Below are 27,907 nucleotides of genomic sequence, written 5' to 3' on the forward strand. Positions count from 1 at the left end.
CTTCCTCCCAGGGCTGCTGTAATGGTGCTGCAGGCTGAGCAGCCTCAACAACAGAAACGTGTTCTCTCGCGGCTCTGGAGTCCAGAAGTCCAAGATCAAGGTGTGGGCAGGGTCGGTTCCTTCTGAGAGCTGTGAGGACAGTCTGCCCCGTGCCTCTGTCCCACTTTCTGGTGGTTTTGTTGACACTCTTTGGCATTCCTTGGCTTGTAGACCCAGCACTACATTCACTGCCTTTGTCTTCACACGGTGTTCTCCCCGTGCCCAAATTTCCCCTATTGACAAGGACAAGAATCATCCTGTTAACCTCATCTTAACTAATTACATCTGCGGTGACTCAAGGTCACATTCTGCAGTACTGAGGGTTAGAGAGTCAACATACAAATTTGGGGGTGGGAGACACGATGGAACCCCACACAGGAATGACCAAATCTGCTGGCCCAGCTCTCTTCTGAGTTGCTCAACGCTGGGAGGAGGTGAGTCTCCACGGCCCCACCACATCCTCCAGCCATTCACCAAGGAAGAGAGTGCCAGAACTGTGCCCACATCTCCGCTACCCCTACTGAGTCCTGCCACCTCTCAGCAGGCATCTCTGCTCCTCTCCTGGGCCAGGAAAGTGGCCAGCAGGGTTTGAAAGAGTTTGGGTGCTTTCATCCCAGTGGGTCTCGTGGGCTCTGGTGAGACTGTGCCCGTTCCCTGTGGGGCTGGGTGCCCAGGCAGAGGCTCTGGAAGGTGGCTCTGTTCCTACTTCATGTTCTCCGGCTCCGTTTCTGTGGGTAGGATCTTGGCTAACCCTTCCTGGGTCAGTTAGCCTCTTGTGCTCCCACAACCCCAAGGCCAGATCAAAACCCCTTGGATTCCCCGCCCCCGCCCCCACCCTTGGGAACTAGAATGTCACAGCCATTCTGTGATCTCACTTATGGTTGATGCTGCCTCCCTGAGGGTGCTGGGTGGTCTTCTATGCCCATCCCAGACTTCTTCCCGCTTATCCCACACCATCACCCCCCACCTGAGGTCCCCTCTCCCTGCTCCTTGCACTCCTCTCCCTCTGGGGGTCGATGGGGATGGGACACATGGGAGAAGGAGGTGTTTGGGGAAATGAAAAGAAATATAGACTTGATTTGTGATGTGTCAAATGTGACATGTGGAGGGGCGAGAAGATGGAGAAGTGCTGTAGGCATTTGGTGAGGCAGATGGAACTTGAGGGGGAATCGGAGCTGGGGGTGGAGACGGGGAGCATCGGGAATAGATGGGACCCCCCCCCCCCGGTAGTGCGTGAAGGGCAAGGCTGGAATCCAGAGCTATGGTGACAAGCAAGAGAGAGAGAAAGGAAGGTGCTCCTACGCTGATGAAAAGGAGCTCTAACACGATTATTTCCTTTAGCCTTCACAGCGAGATTATGAAATAAATTAACCAGGCGAAGTAACTGAGTCTCAGACAGTGCACCTCTTGGTTAAATCCTGACAGCTTGTCAAAGGCAGAGCCAGGTCTCAAACTCCAAGCTCAGAGCTTCTCGCACCACATGTATTCCTTTCCCCACTGAACAGTCATGAACACCTTTTCTGTGGGTTCATGTAAAGGGCAGTGTCGTGGGGACCTGAGTGGGACTGGAATGAGAGGCAGGATAGAGCGTTGGAGACCAGCCACTCTCCCCATTGTAGCAGGGAAGGCAGAAAAGTAACACGAAATGGCTGGAACGACCACAAAGGCGCATGTGCAGAAACAGAGGCTGCTGGCCTATCAGCCGTGCTGGCTGTGGTCCCTGGACCACCAGCTAGTCAGCACCTGGGAGCTTAGTAGAAATGCAGCCTCTCAGCCCCACCTGGACTTGCTGAGCCTGAATCTGCGTAGTAACAATATTCCCAGGCGATCCTTATGCACATTCAACTACGAAAAGCACTGGCACCGACGACAGACAGAGGCACGGACAAATAGAGGAGAAGAATGTGTGACTAGTTAGGGAGGCTCCTTGGAGGAGGCAACCAGCAATGAAAGCTGGCGGCCGCTTGGGAAGAAATGAAATCTTTTACCTACAAGGGGTCCTCCTACTTGGCTGCAAGGTGGGATCACCTGTGCGGTGTTTCGACCGCGTCTCTGCCTCCCCACCCCAGAGAGGCGAACTGAGATAAGGTTTTGGCACTGGGGTTTTACGGAGCTTCCCAGGTGATGCAAATTTGCAGCTAAGTTTGCAATCCAAGGGCCTTTGCCATATTTAAGACACAACGGAGTGTCCATCTACGGAGAAACAGTAAACAGCGATCAGGCGATGCAAGTGCCGGGCCAGGAGTGTGCATTTATGTGCATAGAGGGTCGGGTGGGCCTTACAGGGCAGGCTACCGCTCGCTACCCCTCTTGCCTTCTATGGAGTCCACCTGGTTCAGCATTTCACAGCCTTTCACCTCTCCTCACATGAATGCTTGGAGTCTGCTTCCCCCTAGTGGCGGTTTTTAGTACGGCACAGCTGTCCCTGGAAGTTTCACAGTGGCCAGCGTTTCATCGCAAACTAGGAGGCAAGGGAGTCCCAAGACACGGCCTTGATGGGTGGGGATCCTTGAAATCCTACACAATGAGCAGCTTGGCAGCAACTTCAGGGGTTGCTCCCTCACCGAGAGTTCAAGGTCACTGGCCAAGCACTGATTTGGCGCCAGGCACTGTGTAACGGGAGCCTAAGTAGCTTCCTGTACTTGGGGTTTGAGGAAATTTGTCTTATCAGCCAGTGGCAAGAGCCTCTGCTATCAAGCATCAGGAGGAGCAGAGGAATAGATTTTGAGCTTCATAATGAACAGCAGCCACCCCGCATTCAGCTCTGTGTGGCCAGCATGTGGTTTTACTTACCTCGTCTAACTCTAACACAAGCCTAGGAGGTGTTGGGAACCCCATCTTACAGACAAGGAAACCAACTTACAAAGCTTCAGTAACTTGCTCAAGGTCATACAATTCTTAATGACAGATGCAGAATCTGACCCCAGGCCAGTGGGAGGCAAAGCCCGTCTCAGCCACTCCCACATCCCCTGCGGGACTGGGAGGTCTCACCTCCAGCCCAAAGATTTGCAGGAGGGATTCAGCGGGAATCTCCGGTAGAGCCTCTCTGGTTCCCACCGCGCCGCCCCCCCCCCCCCCCCCCCGCGCCCCGCCCCGGTTCCTTTTGCTCCCAATTGTGCATTGAGTCAGATACTTCCTTCTGCAGGGCAGCCTCCCAAACCCCACATTTGGCAAGAGGCTCCCTTGCCCCATTCTGGTGGGAAGCTTCTCCCTGCAATTCCCAGAGCTGCGTCGGGGACAGATGGCGCGAGGACTGGTAGTGAGAGAGGCAGGCCGCGCCCGAAGATCGTCGTCAGCATCCTCTCTCCTAGGTCCTGGCTTCCTCTCTCTCCTCCCCTACGGGGCATGCACATTCCTAGGGTCCATCCTCAAAGGTCTTGATTTAAAGAATTGCAAATGGGGCCTGGGGATTTGCATGTTTAAGATTTTATTTACTTATTTTTAGAGAGAGGGAGAAAAACATGGATGGGAGAGAGAAACATTGATCAGTTGCCTCTCAGGCCTGTGCCTGACTGGGGACCCAACCAGCTGCCTTTCACTTTGCAGGACGACGCCCAGCCAACTGAGCCACACTAGTGTGGGCGGAATTTGCATTTTTAACGAACAGCCCATAAAAATCCTGATGCACGTGGTCCTTGGAACACACACTGAGAAGCATTCAACAGACCCACCATTAACATTTGTGGGCCCCGGGGTTAAAAGCTTTATAAATCAAGCCTCGTTCTATATGTTTAAATGTTTAAAAGTTTTAAGTCAAGCTAAGAAACTGTCCAATAAACCTGTGTAACTACCCGGCAGGCGGGGATGCCTGGACTGGGGAGTTCCAAGCCAAGAGGTGAGGTCCCAGGGAGCCGCCGCCCCCCCCCCCGCCCCCCCGCCCCCCGCCCCCCCCCCCCTTCCTGTCTCCTCCTGCCTTTGCCTCTGATCCTCGTTGTGCCACAAGGAAGCCCAGCCTGCAAGCTTGGGCGCAGGCCACTCTCTCCCCACCCCACAAGCAGCTGTATCTTGACCACACAGGGGGCCGGCCTTGGCGCTGGAGGCAGGAATTGCACGGTTCCAGGTAGGAGAGCAGCGCCTAGAGGGGGCTCAAGGTAGACCCCTCCCCTCCTCCTTGCTGGCTGCCTGCACCGTGGGGAGGGTGCAGCCGAGGCTGACGCAAGCAGGGCCCTCTACGCAGGCGCTTCCCTAGCTGTGATGTGAGTAGGAACCACCCAGGATCGAAGGATCCGGAGTCAGTGGGTCTGGAGCGAGATGGAGGCTCGAAACGGCCGCTTAACAGCCTCCCAGGCACGGCCAGCGCTGCAGGTCGCCAGGCCGCACTTACAACAGCACAGCCCTCAGGCAGGGCCAGTATACGTTCTGCAAAAGGCCAGGGAATAAACTTTTAAACCCTGCGGGCACTAGGGCCTCCCGCGCAACTCCTCAGCCCCGCCGGGGTTGCGGGAAAGCAGCCTTAGACGGCAGGTCAGTGGCTGAGCCTGGCTGTGCCCCCATAAACCTTCCGCTATGGAAACAGAAGTCGTCATTTCATATAACTTCCCTATGACACAAAATACTTCATCTTGAATCTTTCAAACGTTGTGCAAACCAATCTTAGCTTCATACGCCACACAGAAGGAGGTAAGGGACTGGGTTTGGCCTGAGGACCAAATCTTTAAAAGATAAGGATGTTTTAATGTAAACATAATACCAACATCCCTCCCCAAAATAATGAACAATAATTAGCAGTAATTCTTTACTAGCATCAAACACACTTTCAGTGGTTGGCTTTCCAATTGGCTCATAAAGTTGGATTCCTTATCAGTCTTAAATGCAGGCGTCCCGTCTCATCTGTCCTTTGACTTGAGTCCCTGACTGCACAGTAGCTCAGCGTCTTGTGCCCAGTAAAGGGGCTCATACTCGATTTAACCAGTAGATGGCACTAATAACCACGACATTTGCTAACTCCACCTGGCATTTACACAAGAGAAAACATTCTTTGTACACAGTCCGCAATTACAGGTGAATAGATGAACACAGGAATTGAAAATAGCCTCTGTGCGATATGCATAAGACCTCACTACATTCCAGTTCTGAGGAAAATTGTTAATTTCAATCAAATGTCACCTTGTTTTAAATAAAAAGTGTGGACAGGCCATTGCTCTGTACTGAGGTTAACCTCTTCTGTGTCAACACCTCCAGTGTTAATGACTGAGGCCACTTACACTTTTGTTCTCTTTGGCTTAAGCAGTAAAGCAAATTGGACCTATTTGCACAGTGGATCTATGTATTAAGCAGCCATCACCCGGCCGCTGTCTGTGTGACGTATACTGACACCTGAAGGAAAGTTCCCTTTCCAAACTTCCTCCAGCACATTCTGAAGAGCGAGGAATCAGGACATGAGATTTGAATGGATTCTTTAAGGCTATTGGGCTGAGCCCCTCAGTTGACATCAGACATTAAATCTCACTAGGAAATCACACAGTGGTTTGGTGGTTTTCTATGCATATTTGCCACCTGTGTGCCAGCAATATTCCTTTCTTCCCCCAATCCTACAACAAGAATACGCTATTAAAAATGTCCAATTACCAAATAATAATTAATCTTTCATTTTAAAGACACAAAACCTTCAATTGCGCTATTAACCCCCCTTTCTGACCTTTCAATATATGCAGCAAACATTTATTGGGTACTGCTATGACCAAGCAAGATTTCTTTGCTCTTTTGCTCACCTGGGTCTTTTATTTCAGCATACATTTTGTCCTTCTCTAGAAAGAAATTGAGATGTTTTAGGAAATCAGCCCATATTCAATTTCGGATGAGCGGCACATAGGGCTCTGTCCAGCCAATGACAATAATTCCGAGAGTCATTTGTTATCCCATCTTCCTATATTCAAATGAACATCATACTAGAACATCCTTCCTCTTGTAAAATCAAGTCCTCCACCCAGGGCAGGTCCTAAACTCTGCCCTTAGAAGTTCGTTCTCACCAGATTTACCTTGGGAACAACTTCCTCATAGTATGTAGATCTCCCCGCTTTTCTTCCCAGACGTTCAGGAACCTCTGGGCCACTCGCCATCCTGTCGGACGCAGCCCCCTGCTCTGTCTTTCTCAGGGTCTGCGCGCCTTGCTTCCTCCTCTTGGCCTCGCCTACCAGACCTGCAACTGTAGAAGCTGCCGACCTCGTGGGGCTGTTACATCCCCCCGGAACGCAAGGACGTAGTCATGCCTGAGGCATGGTATTCAGTCCCAGCAGCACCTTCCAAGTGTGTTCTGTGAAGTATTCCCAAGTGAGGGATGGTTCATAGTCAAATTGAAAAGCCATTGCTGAGCCAAATGGAAACTGCTTTCTTCACCCCAGGACTTTTCAGAGCCTTTGATGTCCTAACAGACACTGTGAGTCCTTTAAGAGAGGGAGCAAGCATAGCGCATTTTCCAAATGAGTTTGATTACAGAACACCCTCCCCTGTCTTAGTGAGCTTGGACTACTGTAACAAAATGCCCTAGACCAGTAGCACACACAACAGACACTTGTTTCCCGCAGTTCTGGAGGCGGAGAAGTCCACAGCCCTCCTGTTGGCCGCTGTGGCTCTTGCGGAGGGCTCCCCCTGTGGCTTGTAGGCGAATGCTTTCAAACGGTGTCCCCACCGGGCAGAGAGAGAGGAAGCGAGTCTCATCTTAACCTAATGCCCTCCCAAAGGTCCCATCTCCAAATGCATCGCTCTGGGGGTTAAGGCTTCAACATAGGGATTGTGAGGGGACAAAAGCCTTCAGAGTGTAGGAGCCCCTTTTACGGCTCTCATTGTCTTGTCTGCAGCGTGTTGCATGGAGTAAACCTTGGGACACACAGTCCGGGCTCCGCCATCGGGCGGCCGGGCTTGGAGCACAGACCAGCCCAATCCAGCCCGAGCTCCGCCGCTTTCTCGCTGCGGGAGTCTGAACTAGTTTCCTGACCTCTTCTTGACCCGGTTTCCTCATCTGATAAAACAGGGAGGATAATGGTTGTTACCAACCCTTCGGAGGGCTGTTGAACCATTGTTAACAACACTCCAGTGGGTTGTTGTAAAGATCAAGCAAGTCGATACGCAGCAGTAGCGTGCAACTCAGAGTAAACCCTCAAACAAACAAAAAGAACGTTGGCTACACTCATGAAAAGACAATGAATTGTATAATTGAACAATGCATTTCATCAATCAATACACATATTGATCATAACACTTATTAAAAGGCAATATGTAGTTTCTGTTTAGGTTGAACGTTGCATTTTGCCATGGGGTCAGGGGTATGCCTCTATTTTAGATGGCAGGCTCCTTAGAGGGCCATGTTGCACTGAAGGACACGGATGTCGCAAGCATGTGTCAGGAACCTGAAGTCATGCAGTTGGGTTTAAGGGAAAAGGGGCCACTGATCTCATGGCCAAGGTGCTGTGCCAACCACCACAGACCAGGCAGGAAACAGGGCGTGGTTCTCTAAAGGACAGACCAGTCCCACTAGGAGGGCGGCGGGCCGGCCTGGCACCCTGTGCTCCAAGCAGACGCGTGAGTGCCCGCGGTAAACAGCACCGCCATTCACGTCCTCTTCAGACCCGCACAGCCACTATACACCCCCATCTGCCGTGCCCAATACTCCTAGGACACCAACTTCCCTGGAACTTCAAGGGCACACGGGCTCCCTTTATGTAACAAGGGGAAGGATTCGTGCCGCTAGGAAATCCAAACGTTGAAGGCATTTTTGCAGCCAAAGAGTAAGTAGCTAAACATTTTTCTCTCAAAAGAAAGCAGGCTATGGAATGGACACTAGATAGGGACATTCTGGAAAAAAAATCAGAGAAAAGGAGGAAAGCCTTAAGAAAATTAAAGCGATGTTGAACTTTAATTGAAATGATTCTGAACTTGAGACTACTCAAAAACCACAGAGAGAGAAATTGAATACGAGTTGAGTTTAAAAAGCCCATCAAGAGAAAATTTCTACGATCTGTTACCTTCTGGATATAATCGAACCAAAACAGGGCATCTTTGTTAAAGATCCATGGAGCTCTCAGAGTTACGACGTGAGGCTCTTCCTGAGAAATGATCTAAAAGGCGTCACGGTCTTCAGAGCTCACGACACAGCTCTCACCCCCTCGCATCATAACCTCTCCCCACCCCCGTCCACAGTGCCAAACTCCAGGTCCTTACCTTAGATATTCCTCAAGCAGAATTGAAGTAGAAAATGTTCTGAAGAGAGTTGAAGGCTCCAGTACAAGTACATACATAATATGTGTACAAGTGATCCGTTTTTCCCCGAAAAATTAATTGTACTAAAATATCCGTTAAATTTACCACCTTCACCAGTCTTTGTATTTTTCTAGCTGTGGTTAAAAAAAAAAAAAAAAAAAAGGCATAAAATTTACAATCTTAATCATTTTTAAGTGCACAGCCTAGGAGTGATAAGTGCATTCACACTGTTGTACAACTGGTCTCCAGGATTCTTTTCAGTTTGCAACATAGACTGGGTACCAGAGCTCCCCATTCACCTCCCCCAACCCCCTCCCCCACCCGCCAGAAACGCCAGTAACTGTCTATCTCAACGCATTTGAGTACTCTAGGTACCTCCTAGGAGTGGGCTCATACAGAACTTGTGTTTTCACGGCTGGCTGATTTCACTCAGCATCATGTCCTCGAGGTTCATCCATGCGGCAGCACGCATCCCGGGCCCCTTCCTTTTTAAGGCTGAATAATATTCCATCGTATGCACTGCATTTTGTCTATCCATTCCTCTGTCAGTGGACCGGGAGACACACGGTAAAGAGCCCATGAAAATATGCGCTCTCGTGCTCAGAAGGGCTTCTCAGCTCACGACCAGCAGCAGTTATCAAGCACCTTTCTGCGCCTCTGACAGGGTCTGAGTGACTGAGGTTGCAGCCTTGCAGACAGGCAGACGGAGGGATGCTGATGCAGACCTCACCAGCCCCTCCTTCTGCTGGAGGCCCCGGCGGGTTCCCAGGGGGCCAACCCCTGGAATCCACAGCTGGAGCCACCTCATTGGATATGCATGTTGGAAGGCACGGACAAGGCCTGCCTAAAACCTGGGAAAAGAGTGCACCCTTAGTAAAAAGATCCCCTGCTCCAAATGTTCCCTTGTCTATCTAGCAGTCATGCATTGTTTTTGATGGCCTACTATGTGCCAGGCACTGTGGTAGGATCTAAGCGCACATCAGTGAATAAAATCCCTAAGAACCTCGCTCACGTGGAGTCCACATTCCAGGGGGGTGAGGAGACACCGAGGATACAAATACACGAACAGGGCATTGAGGCACTGAGAAGTGTGGGCGCAATAAAATAGCAGGATGCGCAGTGAGGGCGGGGGAGGTGCTGTTTAAGACTGAGAGGTTACGCGAGGATTCTGGAGGGGCAACAGCAGATCTGAGGCCCGGAATGGCTCAAAGGGGCCACCGGACAGGGATAGAGGAGGAGAGCATGCCTTGAGGAAGGAACAGTAAGTGCCAAGACCCTAACGTGGGACCCGAAGTGGTTGTTTGAGGCCAGTGTGGCTACATTTAGTGAGGGAGGGAGGAGTGGAAGGGCTAAAGGGGCCGGTTCATTTCCAGCTTGCAGCCAGGTAGGAAAGGGTGTTTCACCACTGCGTGGAAGAAGTCCGAGGAGGGTACCTCTGGCAAGTGGAAGAAGTACGAGCGGAGAGAAGCGTTGTTTGTTCTGGAAAGGAGTTACTGCTGTGAGTGTGTTCAAGGATAAGTGATGAGCAACGAGAAGTAAAGCTGGACAGCTGGTTAGGAGAAGCCGCAGGCATGCCTGTCACAAGCTCAGGACAGCAACTGAACTTTATCCAGCCAATGACTGGGAACCAGCAAAGGTTTGTAATTAGAGGAGTGGTCCTGTCTTTGTTTCACAAATGAACTTGTAGCTGGGATGGGTTGGGATGGGAGAGAAACGTCATTCGGCCCAGAAATCGGGAGTCCTGAGCTTAGCTAAGGGATAAGACTAAATAGAGAGGAGGTGGCACTTGAGGAAGATGCTACCAAGGGCAGATTTACCCAGTCTTCTTGATGAATTGATCTTTTATCTTTGTGAAATGACTCTAACCATCTCTAGTAATTCTCGTTGTCCTGAAGTTTTCTTTGTTAGAAATCTATAGAGCTACCCTAGCTTTCTTATGTTAGTGTTGCATGAATATCTTTTCCCTATTTATACTTTCACCCTGTCTGCATATTTATAAAGTACATCTCTTATAAACAATATATAACTGGGTCTTGATTTTTTAAAAGCCCAGTCTAATAATCTCTGCCTGTCATTGAAATGTCTGGTTCTTTTACATTTAAAATAATCGCTGATATAGTTGGGTTTAAGTCTATGTATTCCTTGGATTTTTTCTATGCTATCAGTTTTTTTTGTTCCTCCCTTCTTTTCTTTTTTTGTTCTTTTGTGAATTGAATAAATTTTTGTATTCCATTCTATTATCTCTACTGACTTTTTAGCTATACCTCTTTGTTGCTTTTTTAAAAGTTGCTCTAGAGATTACACATAGATTCTTATCACTGTCTACTTCAAATTTCTATCACCTAACATAAGAACTTTATAATAGTGCTCCATTTACCCCCATCCTTTGTGCTATAATATTCTACTTCTGCACGTATTATAAAGGACAGATTTGCAGAGTGCTCATTAGATTTCACAGGCAAGGAAAAAGGGGGAGTGTGGCTCAGTTCTTAGGTTCCTGACTTGGGAATTTTGTCTGCAATTCATCTAGAAAAAAAAAAAAAAGAGCTTTAAAAATCATTAATCTCGGAGTACACATGAGGTCATTATTACAGTCATACTCCAAATCTCGATGTTCTTTCTGTTCTCCCACCTGCTTGATACCAGGAAGTCTGGCCTTTTGGAATGTCTTTCTCTCACATGTCTGAGAAGCCCCAGGGGGTAATTATGTGAATCTGGGAATCAGCCAGTCACTCTTCCTCTAGAAATTGTCCCCTGATGCTCACAGTGAGGGGCACTCAGGAGCACGTTCTAAGTGAAGGGGGTACATACTCTTACAGTGCACCATGCTCGGTAAAAGGGACCTCTCCACAAAGATGCCCTTTCTCTGGAGTCTCCGTTCTTTCTAAGGACACAGTCATGGATGATTCAAAGGGTGGGAGGTAAGACTCAGAGTCACAATGGGCTCCCCGGGCTCACCCAGGCATGCTGGCCTCTGTGGGCCGTGCCCTGCGGCGGGAATGACCGTGCTAAAATACTTCCTGCCCAGGTCAGAAGGAATGGACTCCCAGGCGGACTTTGTTTGGGGCCTGTATTTTACATATTTCTCCACTGGCAATACGCAACATGCTACTAAAGATGTTGGTCTCAGGACACAAGTCAGAACTGAACGTGTACATTTACATAGAGGCCATGGGGCATTCACCACAGGAACAAACGTAAAGGAAGAAAAATGGAGAGCCAAAGACTAAACCCTAGGAAGGAGCCTAGGTTGGGGGCTAAGAGGCATTCATAAAAATACAGACATTGGATTCTAAAGGATTTATTTTTTTATAAGGCTAAAGGAAAAGATGCTGTAAAGGAAAAAAAAGAGTGGCTATTGTTGCTACATGGTATTACAGAAATATATCCTGGTGTGGAAATATATCTTAAAATATATCCTGGATTTGGAAATTAGGAAACAGTTTGAAGTGGAGAGAGTGTCAGGAAAACCAATAAAGCCTTGGCTGGTGTGGCTCAGTGGACTGAATGTCAGCCTGGGAACTGAAAGTTTGCTGGTTCGATTCCCAGTCAGGGCACATGCCTGGGTTGCAGGCCAGGTCCCCAGGTGAGAGCGAAGCAACCGATTGATGTATCTCTCACATACATCCATGTTACTCTCCCTCTCTTCCTCCCTCCCCTCCCCTCTCTCTAAAAATAAATAAATAAAATCTTTAAAAAAGTTTCTTAAAAAAAAAAAGAAAACAAATAAAGTAAGCAAAGATAGTTTGGCAAGTAAAGAAGAGAGATATTGTTAGAAATGGGAAAAGAGGACTTCTGGTTTCTGGTTTGTGTGTAAGGATACAACTCTGTCCTAGTCACAAGTAAAAACCTAAACAGACGGAAAAATCAACCACCCTTGTTGGATCCATAAGAGGCAGGAAGACACCAGGCAAATTCTCTGTCCTCCCAGGTGTGGAGAGACAGACAGAGAGTCCTGGGCTATTAGAGCCAAGTCACGAGTGGAAACTGCGTGGGGAGCTAGTGTCCAAGTAGGAAACCTGCAACTGTCACTAACATTGTGGGCAAGGTGAGAGCTAAGTCTTGGGGGACCCGGTCGTTACAGGGGCCCAGCACACTGGGAGGTTTGCCTCCAGGAACTTGACCAAGTTCCCACAGTCGAGATACTGGAGGAAAGCCCCTTGTGCTCCCAGCAAGGAGAGGCAGGAAGGAAGCAGCCGCTTTTGCACTGTACCAGAGCAGCCTGTTCTCAGCAAGGCCCGCCGTCAGCGGCCTCACCTGCCGGTGGGAGCAGAAAGGGGAAGAGCGTCGTGCGTCTTTAGTTAAGATACGGAAGACCATATATGGCCTATTGATAGACAGGAAAGAAGGACCATTCTCTTCTCTCTGCCTCTATGTTTAGTTCTCCTACAAATCCTCTGCAACAAACATGAATGACATTCACCAAAATAGGATGATGTGACCTGCACGTTCTTTAAAACCATCCGTTTGTAGACCCATAGATGTCACCCCTGAGTAGTGTTATAGTGAAAATTTCAACTAATTTCAACGTGCTAAGAAACCTAAAGTCAGGTCATCCGGTTCTATTTCTCTGGAAATTTAGCAGAATGCACGAGTTTGAAAAGGTAGGCATTGTTATAGCCACACAGTTCTCCCGTTGTGCACCTGCAGAGAGTCATAGGCAAGGGATTTCTTGCAAAGAGTCCCGAGAGGTCTTGGTTGGTGATGAACTCACTTTCTTCGGTGCAAAGCTATTAGCGCTCATTAGTATAAATACTATGGTCTTAGAAAGTGGATTCTCTTTCCACCCTAGGCCAAGAGTCTCTTTGTGGCTTTCCCGGAGGATATTTTTCTCTTCCTGAAAGAAGCCAAGATGGCTGCTGGCCGCAGGAAAAGCGAGTACCATTGAAAAACTCTTCTATTTGTCAGATGATGGCCACAACATATTAAGCGCACTACTGAGGTGGGCACAGCAGATGTTTGCAAAGTGAGGTGGACGCTGTAAAATGATAAAATGATAAAAACGTAGCCTGTGCCCTTCTCCCAAGTCCCTCCTGCTGCACCTACCATCCCTTTCCAAACTCACAGCGAACAACGATGTCTCCTTCAGAAGAGGCAGGCAGCTCTCCAAAGAACAGCCCAGCCAATGCAGGGAAAACATAAGGCGGCACCTCCTCCTTGAAGACTCAGGCTTCCAGAAGGGAAGGCGTCCCTCATGGGTTCTTTTCTCTCCCTTTCCACCTTTCCAGTGCCCTCTCCCGTGTGCATCCTATTTCTGAAACCACAGCTCTTACATCCCATCTGCCCCCTCTGCTCCAGGGGCAGTTCTGCCTTCTCAGTCCCCCCGTGCCTGCACACCCCAGCATCTCAAGCTCCAGCCCCTCACTAACGATGGCCCTTCTCTGCTTAGTGAGGGGAGAGGTGGACCTGGTCCCACCGGTGAGGATAAGGGTCAGTGGACCAAGTCCAGTTCATTCTCTCCAGCAACACAAGCTGGTTTCTCTACATTTCTATCCCGAAATAAGAATACCTTGCAAAGCAAATATATTTTTTTTAAGGTGAAGAAGCATTGTTTCCTAATCAGTCGGTCCATAAACACACATTTCTTTGCAACCCCAGATGACAGGCAGCCCCGCGGCCATACTCTCTCCGGGGCCACTGTGTTCCTTTTCATGCCAGCAGCACTGAACACTCAGCCCGCCCTGCGCTCAGCCACGTTCGATAAGAGATAACCATCAGCCTCATTGTGATGGGAGGCATAGACAGGGTTCCACCAACCATGTAAGAGAATTGGGGGAGGGACCAGCTGAAATCCCTTTCTCCCCAAAAGGGTGGTGAGGGGAAGGGGAGGGTTGTTGTTCCTCAAACTCAGCACCCCCAACGGTGACCCCCCTTCCCTCTCCATTCCCCCCTCACACTTGGGGTGGGAGGCTGGCGGCAGCAGGGCTCTTGCAATGGGGTTTCTCAGGAGGCGTTGAGGAGGAAGGGCAGGTCTGCACAGAGACCAACAGGTGCTGGTCTCCTTACTTTCTCGCCGTGGACCCTTGGAACCTGATGCTATCTGGTAATGTGTTCTTGCAAAGCTTCAACACAGTGTCAGAGTTACCTCAATGAACACAGCTTTTCATGGAAGTTAAAAACACATATAGAAGGATGTGTTTGCCTTTGGAAACATCCAAGTTTCTTCAATGGAAGAAACTATTTCCTCAATTCAGTGGTGAACGTTGGCTGTCATCCTAACTTCCTGCCTCCTTCTGTGGGTAAATGTTCGTGAGCTGAGGGAGATGTGAGGTACAGGCTCGAGTGAAATTCCACCTCCATGATTCCCACGTCCTACAGGGGGAGGTGTGTGGTCTTAGGAGGGAATGAACCAGTTTGAATCCAGATCAGCTGCTGAGCTGGCCTGACTCTGCTCTGGCATTTGAACCTCTGAGTTTCAGCTTCCTTGTGGGTAATTATTTTTATTTGTACAGATAAACCTATTTCATAGAGAAGCTGTGAGGAGGATGTGAAATTACGGATGTAAAGGATTTGGCACACCCACAGCTAACAAATATTCATCAGCTTCCTTCCTCACTTCCCAACTCTCTGTATCACTCATGTTATTCCTCTAAAACTACCTGATCTAAAGCCAAATTAATGTCCCTGTGGTCAAGTCCAGCTTTTGATTTACTCTAAATCTCTTCTCTGTAGCAGTCTGGTTAATAAGTTGATGGTCATGAAATGCTTCATCCTTTTTTATCCAACCCTCGAGTTTGGGCACGCAAGGATAAAGCCAAGCACTCGTCACTTCCTGTATTGTAGTACTTCCTGTACCATACGTAACCCCCGCGTTCTCGAGCTCCCTGCCCCAGCTACAAGGAAAATCAAGCCCATGACAAACAACTACGCAAACGTGTTAGCAAGCATCAAGGAAGTGTCAGCCAAAGGAGACACCAGACCCAAGAGGACATGGTTCATGCCCTGCAGTAAGAAAGGAAGACAGGCACCTGAGTGCGTGACAAGACAGTGATTAAAATGTCTACAGGTGCCATAAAAGCTGGGAGCCCAAGAAAGGTGAGGGTAAGATTTCGATCCACTGACATGTTGTCAAAGCCTCTCAAAATTCCAAAATTTTAACAATGAGCTCTCCTAAGCCTTTGTAAGCGAGTTCTGTCACATCGCTGCTTCTGAGCTAGAGAGGAGCCACCGTGAATGTGGCGGGTGTTCCTTCCTGTCCCCGGAGCAGGGGACCGGAGAGAAACAGCCAGGCAGGCTGGTTTACAAGTGGGAACCTTCCTCAAGGGGTGAAATTTGGAAATTTCTGCCTTCGAGTTTTGCTTAGGCCAATCTTCGCCATCCCTGTCAGTACACATATTCACCATCTTCCTTTCAGAAAACTTCTGTGATTTTTCTCACTCCTCTGAGCACACCTGAATGTTTTGGAATTCATTTCTTGCTTTGCCATTTTGTAGACCTTTGATTTTGTACAAAGTCATTGGTTCTTTGTGCTAGCATCAATTTTTGTTTGTTCTGTCTTCCCAGGTTGATAGTAAATTTCTTAAGGGTAAGAATCTTATCTCTAAGCACAATTGATTCTTGAACTGTTTGATTGCTTGCTTATTTGTTAAGCCCTTCCCTGATTTGCCTTACCCTAATCTTTACCAGGGCCTGTGGTTTAGGAATTATTTTTATTTTTATGGTGATTATATATATATATATTTTTTGATATATAATGAAATTTTAACTATTTTATAATTACATAAAATGTCTTTGCACAGTAAATAAAATCTTTCAATATCGGTAAATTCATGAATTATGTTGTCAGGAAATTAAAGTGATAAGATACAGTGGTACATTGGAGACTTACCTCTATTACTGACTACCCTGCTTTCTGAGGCAAGTTACTCAGGCCTCAGGCCTCCATGTATAAAACAAGAGTAATTAGAAAGCTTTCAGGGTATTAGACTGCATCAGTGAAATGTAAATGTAGTTGAACTCTAATGTAATAATACCCTATGAATATGATGCATTTGTCAAGCGTAAGAATTTTATAGAAAATAAAACATTTTACACCACAGGGTTTTTTTGTTTTGTTTTGTTTTGTTTTGTTTTTAACTCAAAGATTCTTGGATCCCTGGCTAGTGTGGCTCATTGGATTGAGCGCTGGGCTGCGACCCAAAAGGTTGCTGGTTCAATTCCCCACCAGGGCACATGCCTGGGTTGCAGGTCAGGTCTTGGAAAAGGCAACCGATTTCTCTTGCACATTGATGTTTCTTGCCCTCTCTTTCTCTCTCCCTTCCGCTCTCTCTAAAAATAATAAATAAAAATAAAAAAGGGTTCTTGGAACATGTACAAAATTTAGAATTTGACAACCAGGTTCACAAGAACCTTATTCAATCTTTTTATACATCCAAAAGTCAGTCAGCTGTAAGAACCAAAAACAGCATTAAGTAAAGTGAGATATTGATACTATAAATACAGATTAGTATCATTTGTCCAAGCCATTGTGGGATTTTCCTTTGGTGAAAGAAGCAAACCCTGTAATAGAATGGCAAAGAACAAAAAAGAAAAAGGAAAAAAAGATGCCTGAAACAAGGAGACCTTTCAAACCTATGACTGCTTATTAACAGAAACAAGTGTTGAGAAACTGGAGGGATGGGAAGGGAACTGGTTTCACAGAAAAACAATCCTTTGTGCAAGAGTTTCCTGCAATAGTCGTCGGTGAGAGAGAGATGAGGGTTTCCTCTCGTTGGTGTCTTGGACCCAGGCCAACGCTATAACTACAAATAACCATTTAATGTAAAAATTCCCTCATCATCTTCCTCTCTCCCTTCTTCTCTCCCTTCCTTTCTTCCTTTCCTTCTCTTTCTCCTTCCTTTCTTCCTCTCTTCTCCCTCCCTCCCTCCTTCCCTTGTTCCCTCCCTCTTTCCCTCCCTCCCTCCCTCCCTTCCTTCCTCTCTTTCTTGTAAATGGGAACAATGTGTTTGGCCAACCAGGACGAGGCTTAGAAGGGAGAGATGGATGAATCCAGGTCCGGTGAATGTTTTAATTCCCTTGGAGGCAGGGGATTTCACCTAAGGACAATAGCTTCACTTCTGCCACACAGGATGCTGTCCTGTGCATTTCCCAGCGGCACAGGGCCACCCCTGACGCCTATGCTTTCAGCTGAGCTGGGAGGCGGTGCTTCTGTGCCTGGTCTTCATGTTCCCACAGGCTAACTTGGGAGAAGGGACTGAACCAGAATACAGGAACGCCAGCTTTCCTGCACAGAAAGTACCTGAGTTTTGTTTTTTTACCAGTACCCGGTACATACCCAATACATTTACTTGAATTTGGAATGTTCCCACCCTTGTAGCATGGCCCCTATAATCCAAAGTCAGGAGCTCCTGCATTATTCATTATTCAATGACCACTCGAGTGCCCACCTCCGGCCAGGCGCTGGGCTGGGCAGTGGACACACAGCTGGGGGAGGGATTCACGTTTTATATAAACAGGCAGAGCAAGCCCTGTACCGAAGACAGGCTTGTTTTCTAAGGAACACAGACAAGAAGTCGTTTCACTTGAAGGATTTAAACTCACTCCTCTTTGTATCACACGCACGGCACCGTTCTAACTTGGGTTCATGTCCAGCCCTTCTCCCTCCGTGGCGTCCTCACCCAACGTTCTGGCTCCTTCTTGGCCTTCTGCATTTTAAAAGCAGTCAATAGAGATTTTTTTCCCCCTGAAGTAAAACAATATACTTTTTTTTTTAATTTAGGAAAGCTTAAGAAAAGGAAAAGGCTGTGAAAAGAAAACCCTTGTGTGTAGAAGTAGTTCTTAACATTCATTCATACGTATCTTTGGAAACTTACCACACAGACACGCATTGGGCTAGGATTACGAGAGACCCTCCCTCATAGCCCTTCTTAATCGATTCTTACTTAATCGTATGGCTACTTAAAGGGTGATAGTACATAGAAATGAAAGTACAACAGGAACTTCTCTAAATTTCAAAATATACCTATTTTAATGCTACAAAATGGCCTGCGAATTTTAATTCCACTGTCCATCTTTACAAGGTAATAAACCTGGAATCATTCACATTGTGGAATCTTAACACACTATCCCTGCCTTGGTTGGTTACAGCGTGGTACTTACTTGTGCCTAAATCCAACGTACCACCCTCTTGACCTCTCAGTGGTTGGCATCCGTATGAAACTGTTCAAGTTGAATGGTTGTAAATGCTTCAAACCATTTGCCACTTTGCACAAGGTAGGAAGTTCCATTCTTGTAAGAGGTGCATCTCCAAAGATTTCCTTTAATCTAAGTGGTAAATCTTCAGACTTTCATGTTTCCCAAACTACAGAAGCATTTAGCTCAAACACAAGAAGACCAATTCCTCAAGAACTATCAGCAACAAAGTTCCTCTTATTTTGTAAGATATCTTCCTCTATGAAGGAAGGAACTGGGGGCCATAAGTTGGCCTCAGGCTCCTGGATAGTTGGCAAAGCTATAGATTAGGTCTTTTGGAACTATTCGGACCTGGTTTTGGCATAAGACTCAATACAAGTACACAGAATTGTGCTACTGTTTTATTTTAAAGTTAGCTTATTATTATAGTACCAGGATGCAATTTTCACACGTAACAGAATCCAAACAATTCCACCAAGTGCACTTGGTTGATAATTCTCTTAATTTTTTTTTAACTTGTAATAGTTCCCCTTGCATTTTTTAATGGCATTTATTTGTTGAAGAGATGAGGCCATTTGTCAGGTAAAATACCCCCACGTTCTAGATTGTTCTGCCGTTCACATAAAGTACACAATCCATCTGGAATTGGTTTTTGTATACCTTGTGCTGTAGAGAGCTATTTCATTTTTTCCATGTTGCCCCATGGATATCCAGTTGCCCCAACAGCATGTATTTAAAAATCTGTCTGTCTGTCTGTCTATCTATCTATCTATCTATCTATCTATCTATCTATCTATCTATCTATGCATCCATCCATCCATCCATCCATCCATCCATCTTGCAGGACTCTTTCTGGGCTCTGCATTTTTTTCCATTGGACAATTTGTCTAATACCGCCCTGTGTTAATTCTTATGAATTTGTAACAAGTCTTTAAACCTAGTAGAGTAAGGAGTCCCAACTGGTTCTTCTTTAAGGGTATCCTGGCTATTTTAAACTTTAACATTATCATGTAAATTTTACAATCAACTTGTCAGGTTCCATAAACAACCTATTAGGATTTTATTGGGGATGGCATTGAATTATATACTAGTAGGAAAGAATTACCATCTTTATGACATTGAGTCTTCCAATCGATGAACATGACACATAAATAGATATAATCCTCAGACTCAGTTAAGTGGGACCTCTACCCTGGACCACAATTTCAGGTCCTATGTGGACTCTGTCCCCTTCCCATGGAGTGGAGAGTTCAATGTGCCAATGGGATGTGTCCCTCACAGCCAACACTCCCTCCTCCAGCTGAAATATGGGCATCGAGATTCTGAAACATCTTTCCCAAAAGGCCTCAAATGCACTTCTAGGACCTGCACAGGTCTCTTCCCTGGGCCTGTCCTCCCAAAGGCAGAGAATCCACCAGTGTATGTCCTTAGGCTTAGGGATTGGTTAAAGGATGGTAGAGTGATAGTCAAGGAATATGGGTGTTATGGATGGAGCTTGGTCAGGTGGGTTGGCATGTTCACGGATGCACATGAAAGTCCCCTCCTGGTACAGTGTAAGATGGAGCTGGGGTGGGGGGCAGGGAGAGAAGTGGGGATTAAGGAAAGCACATAGGATGTGAGCCAGGAGCTCATATCCAGCACAGAATTCTGAAGAGTCCAAACTTCAAAATTCACACATGGCTTTCCAGGGAGTTATAAAGATACATTGGTCAACATAGGAAAGCAGGTTATATTTTGTTCAACCCTTTGTTGGCTATATTTATAACTTTTAAATATTTAGACATGAAATGCAGACTTCCATTTGTGTTCTTGCCATTGGCCTACAGAAAGTCAGGCCAGGGCTGATGATATATTGTTTTATTTTAATCTTCTTGAACTTCATTTAATAATAGTTTAAGATTCCCTGCATAAAGATTGAACATCTCTCCTAAAATTTATTTCTAGTTATTTGACTCTCTAATTCTATTTTTTAAATAGAAAAATTCATTTTTAAACTGTTGACCACACTTACATACATAGAAATTCAATTTTTTTTTTATGCTGACTTTGGAATCTACAAAACTGTTAAACCCTCCTCATTAATAACTTCTCTGCAGAGTCCTTTGGATTTTCTATATGAAATCTGTAAATAAGAATAATTCCCTTTCTTCCCAATTTCCTAATATCACATTTGACAATTAGTTTGATCTGTTCATCAGTTGGTGGAAATTTAGGTTGTTTCCACCATTTGGCTGTTATGAATCATGCTGCTAAGGAGCATCTGTAATCCTTCCCCTGCCTGCTCATTCACTCCACAACAGGCATCAGGACCTTTTGTATTAGTCAGGGAAGGCTAGGTTATGCTGCAGTAACAAGTACAACAAAATCTCAGTAACGTAATAAAATTAAGGTTTACTTTTAATCGTGCAAAGTCCAGTGCAGTTGCCGTGCTTATGGGTAGCTTTCTTCCAAACAATCATGCAGGGATCTGGGCTTCGTCCATCATGTGACTCTTCTGTTACATAGTTCTTCACTTCTAGACAGGCAGAGAAAAACGAGAGAGTGCAAGGTCAGGAAGGATGCTCTAAGGCCAGACTTCTGAAAGTAAGATGCATCACTTCCACCTGTATTTCATCAGCCACGCTTCAAGCACATTCGCTCACCCGGATGCTGGGGGACTAGGGCATGTACTTTCACTGTGTGCCCAGGAATGAGAGCCAGAAATGGGTGGACATGCTACAAGCTGTAAACACACTCTCCTTGGTTTCCTTACAGACCCATTGTTAATGGGGCCACTGTCCATTAACCCGACGACGTAATAAAGTTTTCCCACCAGCTACTAGTAAGCCACTTCCTAGTGGCTATTGTTAGAGAAGCTGTCTCCCAGAGCCTTCCACCTTCAGGGTAGGCCAACTGATTAACTCTTGCGGAGCCCATAAGGAGCAGAGTATGGGGGAAGAGTGGGTGGTTGCAAATGGCAGAATAACTTAATGACAATTGGACAAACGACTTGCTTCTAGTTTTGTGCACCTATGATCTTCCATATGCCATTTACACTTGCCAAACTGAACAGAATCGAGGAAGAAATCTGAAGCTCAAACTTCTTCTAAATCAACTTTCAACCACTCCTCCTGTTTTTAGCCCCTCTTTTGTCTCCTTCTTCCAAAGATGCCTGGGACCTTCTAATTGTGTTAGTTCTACGGTCTAATTTGGGGTGTTTCTTGGCTTTCCTCACCGCCAACTTAGGACTCAGCCTTCTCAGTCCTGTTAGGCAGCTTGCCATTTGCAAATCTTATTTCCAGGTCCTAAAGTTTTATATTCTTGTTTTATTTGCCACCTCTTTGATCTTGATGGTTTTTATGCCAATTTTTAAAAAAATCTGATTACTGTCTTTTTTTAGTGGCATTTTGGAGGAAACAAATGTCTGCCATTTTACCCAGAAGTCTACCTTTGCTCTTTAAAGTTCTGACCTAAAAAAATAAAGGCTGCGGAGTCTGTGGTCAAGGTGCACCACTTTGCGGCCATGTGCAATTCAATTCTGTGTATCCGAGGGCAAAGCTCATTTTCACCCACTGCCAGCTACAGCCATTCACTCTAGGAGGAATGTGGTGTTTGTAGGAGAAAGTTTTCTGCTTGCTAACGGCTCTAGTTGAACTGGAAATAATGCTGTCAGTGGCAACCTGGGGAACTCAACTCTATGACTGGGTACTATGATCAGAATGTGTCTTTTGGGGCTCCTTGAAGTGCTTCCTTGCACACTTTTTCTGAAATCTTTTTATTTCCACTGTGTGACTCTATTTGTGTAATGTCACCATGTGCAAATGAATCGTATATTTTGGTGTCAAATATTTCTTAGTTTTCCCATACAGTACAACAAAAAAGGATACCAACAAAAGGATGCCAAGAGATCAATGAGTGATCCAACCACTTGCTAAAAATTAAATTCAAATAAGGCATCCGTGACAAGTAAGATCAAGTAAAAATAAATGCAATGATTTTCTTCTCCCAGAGGACCGACAGCCAAACTGAGGGAAGCTAACTAGTTGAGAGCGCATGTCCCACCACCACCCCCCACTCCGCCACACCCCCACCCTCCCGCCCCAGCAGCCAGTCCTCACCAGTCAAGGGTGGGGCTCAGGGCAGCAGAAAGGAGTACCTCACAGAGCAAAACCAGGCAATGGGAGTTGACGGCATCCAAAGGGCCACATTATTAAATGGGCAGTTGGCAAGAACAAACGAAGTTTATTCAGTATGTTGATAAGCTAAGTTAAAGAGAGGAATTAGCTAGGTCATTAAGACACTGCACAAACTGGTCTCTGGTGCTTGAACATAGCATGAATTGTCTACAGAAAATTAGCAAAGGTGCCAACATGCATGACTGATTGATGGCCAAGTGGGGACATTTTGTTTCTTTTGAAAACAAAGCTGGAAACAAAGTTTTGGTTTTTTTAAATGTAGAACTGGTTGGATCGGTGAGCTATTACTGCCCACACCAAGTTTTCTCCTAATATTTTTGTGTAAATATAATCATAAGGACACCTTCTATTAGCCCTAAATTCCTAAATTGAAAGAGAAAGTCCTTACAATAATCAGGAGAAGTAAATTCAATAGATACTATTAAAATCTCCTCTGGCTTTGCTCACAAATTTGGTTCTTCAATCAGTGAATTCATGGTGCTTTCTTCTCCGGTGGCTGGGAATGTTTTCGTCAGATCTCATGAAATAGTTCTTCCACAGGCAGGTGAGATTTCCAACTCATTGAAGTGAGTAAACACGCTTCTTTCAAAAGAATGTGCCCCGGACGTCGAAAAACAGGGCTCGAAAGGAATTGTTAAGAACCATTAGGCTTATTAATATGTTAATAATAAGAGGGGCCCTGGGAACTCTAGCCCTTCGCACTAGAATTCTTAGCTTCCCAGGCGAGCCTACCTCCAGGCTAGAATAATTTAGTCACCTGACTTTCCTATAACTCATTATTTTTGGCTTCATGAGGCAGCATTCATGCACAAGTAGTCCTTTTCCATTCCCCAAAAGTCTTTTGTAGGACACCGATCATCTTTTCTTTTTTCCCCCCAGTACTTTGCATGAAGTGAACAAGAGCCCCTGGTCCTACGCAGGTCTCATATACAAAAAATAGATACAATTAGGATTTTGACTTCTCTATTCGTTTCAAATACATTTGGGTTTAACACTGCTATTTCTGGGTTTAGCAAGACATAGCTCTCCCTTGAAACTGACTTATTAGACCTGATCACTTTATAGTGTTTTGGTTTTTTTTTAATAATTATGGTGAGGACGTTGTAAATTATCCTAGAGTCAAACCCAATGTAATTGTTATGGAAAGTCACTTTCATTATTTTTAAAAAAAACTTGAGTTTGTTAAACATTTAAAAAGATATTAGGAGTGTGTATATTTTGTATACTAAACTATCAGGCCACATTTATATAATATTTAATGCCCACCAACTAGAAAGTGTGTTATTGGGTTCACATTTCCTAGCACTTATATTTGTTTGTTCTTAACAACTGGAGGGAGGGAAGAGAGAGCATTGGAAAGTTTGCACTGTGAGTTATTTCATTCCATTTCCTGTAAAATGAAAGCCCTATGACATTTTCAGGGCTGCTGTTTATTTTGGGATGTGAAGGATGTTAAAATTCTTTGTGTTGAAACCACACCATTTATGAATGGCATGAGACAAAGATCCATGGCAGGCTGTATGTGGTGAGGCGGTCTCGACCGGAAGGAAAGAGGCTATCGAGTTACCAGAGTCAAGAGCAGGTAAATGCACCTGGGTTGGCAAGCTTAGGGGAGGCTGCTGAGGAAGGCTGACAGCCACTGTTCCCTCTCACCTGCCCGAGTCTGTTCAACCTGAAGGGGCAGAGTGTTTCTGCCTTTATTAGTGTGAAGAGAACAAACTCCAAATTATGCAAAGGAGAAAGTACATGCACTGTTACAAGCTTTTACACAAAGAGAAATACCTGATACACAGATGTCCAATGAAAACACCTTGTTTCGATCAACTGTTTCATGTCACTTATTTTTTTATTGTTTTATTCATGTGTTTCACTAAAGTACTTCCCTGAAACTCACTGGTCTTTACAAAACTCTATTGTAATAGGAATGGTCTAAAAATTACTTCTTTTCTTTTTTTATTGAGGCATAATTGACATACAACATTATATTAGTTTTAGGTATACAACATTATGATGAAATATTTGTATGTATTGGAAAATGATCATTGAAATAAGTCTATTTAAAGTCTGTCTCCATATATAGTTTTATTTACTGTCATACTTTTCTTTCTTTACAAATAAAAAATAACAAAAAAAATAAAAAAGAAGTTAAGGTTAATTATATAAGTTTCTATACTAAAATCATAAATACACCCCTTGCTATTCAACCACATGAGATTCAAATTAAGAGGAAACTGGTCATCTTTACTGAATAATATAATATGATGCACCTTTAAGTAGGATAAACTAGTAGTAACATAGTTCTTTATTTTGCATATTTAAGGCCCCTTTTCTTCAAATAAGGATTCCAATATATTTGATTATGTATGTGAATGTGAAATCCCTAGAAGAGAGAGAAGCTGACTCATATTTAAAGTGACAGGATTTCAATTTTTCTAATAGGCTATCGAAGTCATCATACCCTCCTAATGAAATTCTTACCCAGGTTATGGTGTGCAAAGGTGAAATAAAGAGATGAACTTTAAGAGAAAGACTTCTAGATGTTGAATGCTCAGTATTTCTATTTTTTAAAGATAGATAAGTACACCTACACTCACACAAGCATCTGATTTTCAACAAGGACCCCAAAGCAATCCAAAGGGAATTTTAAAAAATGGTGCTAATAAAACCAGAGAATCATAGGGAAAAATGAATCTTGACCCCAACTCACATCAAACACAGCGATATTAATTAGAGGCAATCATAACCCTAAATAGTAAAGTTGATACCATGAAGATTTAGAGGAAAATATAGAAGAGGATCACCATGCCGTGGGGGCAGGCAAAGGTGTTTCAAATAGATAAGAAAAAGTAATAACCATCAGAGACACAGAGAGAAGTATATATATTAGATATATGATATTAGACTTCATCAAAATTAATTTTCTGCTTATTGAAAGAGGACTTTAAAAAATATACAAGCCATACATTGATAGCAAATATTTAGTAAACATATATCTGACAAAGAACTGCTATCTAGACTATATTTAAAAAATCCTAATTTAATAGGGACAAAACCCAACAAAAAATGAGCAAAAGGTTTTCACTGACACTGCACAAAAGAGGTGTTTGCATGAGTAATACACACACAGACATGCTCAACATCATAAGTCATCAGAGAAATGAAAATCAAAGCCACAATGAGATACCATGATACAACCATTAAAATGGCTAAAACAGAAACTAACATCAACTGTTGGCAAACTGTGGAGCAACTGGAATTCCCAGACGTTGTTAGTAGGAATGTGAAATAGTACAAAACTTTGGAAAAGAGTCAGGCAATTTCTTATAAAACCAAACATCCATCTACTGTATAATCCGGCAATTCTGATCCTAGATATGTATCTATAATTATACATACTCACAGAAAGATTTGTGCAAGAATGCTCATAGCATCTTTATTTGTGATAACTCAAATGTTCATCTAAAAAATAAAAGACATAAACTGTGGTTCCTCCAGATAATAGAATATTACTCAGGGAAAAAAGAGAAAGAGAAAAGAAACAAATGAAATACACTTCTCGTTCATGTAACAATATGGATGAATATTAAAAATATCCTGAATGAAAGAACCTTTATACAAAAGAGTGCTCACTAGTTGATTCTATTTAGATAAAATTCTAGAACAGACAACTCATTTACCATGTGAAAAAATAAGAAATCTTCTGGAGAGACGGTAATATTCTGTATCTTGACTGAGTTTGTTATATTTACAAAGATGTATACATTGTCAAAAGTCAGTAAATGTACACTTAAGATTTATGCATTTCATTAAATATAAATTTTACATCAAAGAAAAAACTGTCTCTAGCTAATGATATGCATGTTGAAGTATTTAGGAGAAATTGTATTGATGCCTGTAATTTATTCTAAGAAGGCTCAAAATATAAGATGGACTAACGGATGGACAGAGGAGGAGAAGGAGATGGGAAGAGAAAGATTGAGAGAGAGGAGAAAGCAAGTAAAATATTAATGGTAGAATCTAGATGGTATATACGATATAGAGGTATATTGGTCGTCTTGGGCTGCCATAACAAAATACCACGGACTGAGTAGCTTAAACAACCAAAATTTACTTACAGTTGTAGAGACTAGAAGTATGAGATGAGGTGCCAGCATGATTAGCCTCTGATGAGGACTCCTCTCTCTCTGAGTTGCTGATAGCAGCCCTCTCACTGTGTCCTCACGTGATGCAGAGAGAGACTGCCTTTTCTCTTCTAAGGCCACCAGTTCTATCAGATTAGGGCCCACCTTCGTGACCGCGTTTCACCTGAATCACCACCTGCAAGCCCTTTCTCCAAACACAGTCATACTGAGGGTTAGGTTTTCAACATACAATTTGGCGGTGGGGGGAAGGACACAATTTGATCCATAACAATGGATGCACATTGTAAAACTTTCAACACTGCTATATATTTATACATTTTCATAAGAAAATATTGAGAAAAAATAAGGTGGAGCTGTAAGAAAAAGAACTGGTCTTTCACTGATTTTCAGATACACGACCACCTTCCTAATAGTATTTTGCAGAACTGGTTTCTGATGAGACTATCTGACAATAAATAACTGACTCATGTGTTCAGTCCATTAAAAGATAAACCAGGATGGTATTTTTTAGTGTCTCTAATTGTCGAGGTAGAAGAATGGGAGGGAAACCCCTTAGGTCAATACATTAAGAAGTATCCATTGAGCATTCACTACCTGCACACCCCGCGGGACACAGAGACGTGAAGACCTAGACCTTACCTGCGGGCCCATCTCATCGGGCAGCCTGAAGAATGGAGCCACGCTCAGGCCTATAGACGAGGCTGGTGAAGGACAAATGATCATGTGCTTGGCAGAGCCTTCCAGGCCGCCTAGGCTCAGCCCAGTTGCTCCCTGCACACTGATCTTCCTCTGATTTCCTCTTGCCGTGGGTCCCTACGCAGGCCGTTGGCTCTCTCTGCGAGTCTCTTCCCTTATACCGCACAAGAGAATTCCCCCTTGTTCATCAAGCCTCAGACCCAGCCCGTTTTCTCAGGGACATTCTCCCTGACCCCGAGCTCAGAGCAGGTTCTTTGTTTGCACAGCCTCTGAGTACAGTAGTCCTTTATTCAAGAGGAGTCGATTCACATAAATACACTTATGATTTACATAAGTACATAGTCATTGGAGGAGGAATCATTTGAATAATGTCTGTATCCTCTGCTAGATTTTGTACTCTGTGATAAATAAACGGTATTACTTTTTAAATTCCAATCTTATCCCCAGCAATTAGAACCATCTGCTACAATAGACAGTTACATAGGAAAATACATAGAAAGTTTTGGGTTTGCTGCTTCTTTTCTCTCA

The 27,907-nt window shown here is 44.7% G+C and overlaps 1 protein-coding gene and 1 long non-coding RNA gene across 2 annotated transcripts in view; one reads left to right on the top strand and one right to left on the bottom strand.

Moving 5' to 3' along the window:
* The window catches only part of CLDN10 (claudin 10), a 100,082-nt gene that overhangs the window by 28,473 nt on the left and 43,702 nt on the right, over window positions 1–27,907 (top strand). The window lies entirely within an intron of this gene.
* Window positions 16–27,375, bottom strand: LOC129080937 (uncharacterized). The gene is made up of 5 exons (XR_008530246.1): window positions 27,323–27,375; window positions 26,657–26,867; window positions 20,762–20,881; window positions 8,197–8,369; window positions 16–272 (listed from the first exon to the last, which is right to left on the bottom strand). It is a non-coding gene; the product is annotated as an uncharacterized LOC129080937 (long non-coding RNA).

Source organism: Pteronotus mesoamericanus, unplaced genomic scaffold, assembly GCF_021234165.1.
Source record: "Pteronotus mesoamericanus isolate MK-2021 breed Mesoamerican mustached bat unplaced genomic scaffold, CSHL_Meso_final contig_94, whole genome shotgun sequence".
Lineage (NCBI taxonomy): Eukaryota > Metazoa > Chordata > Mammalia > Chiroptera > Mormoopidae > Pteronotus > Pteronotus mesoamericanus.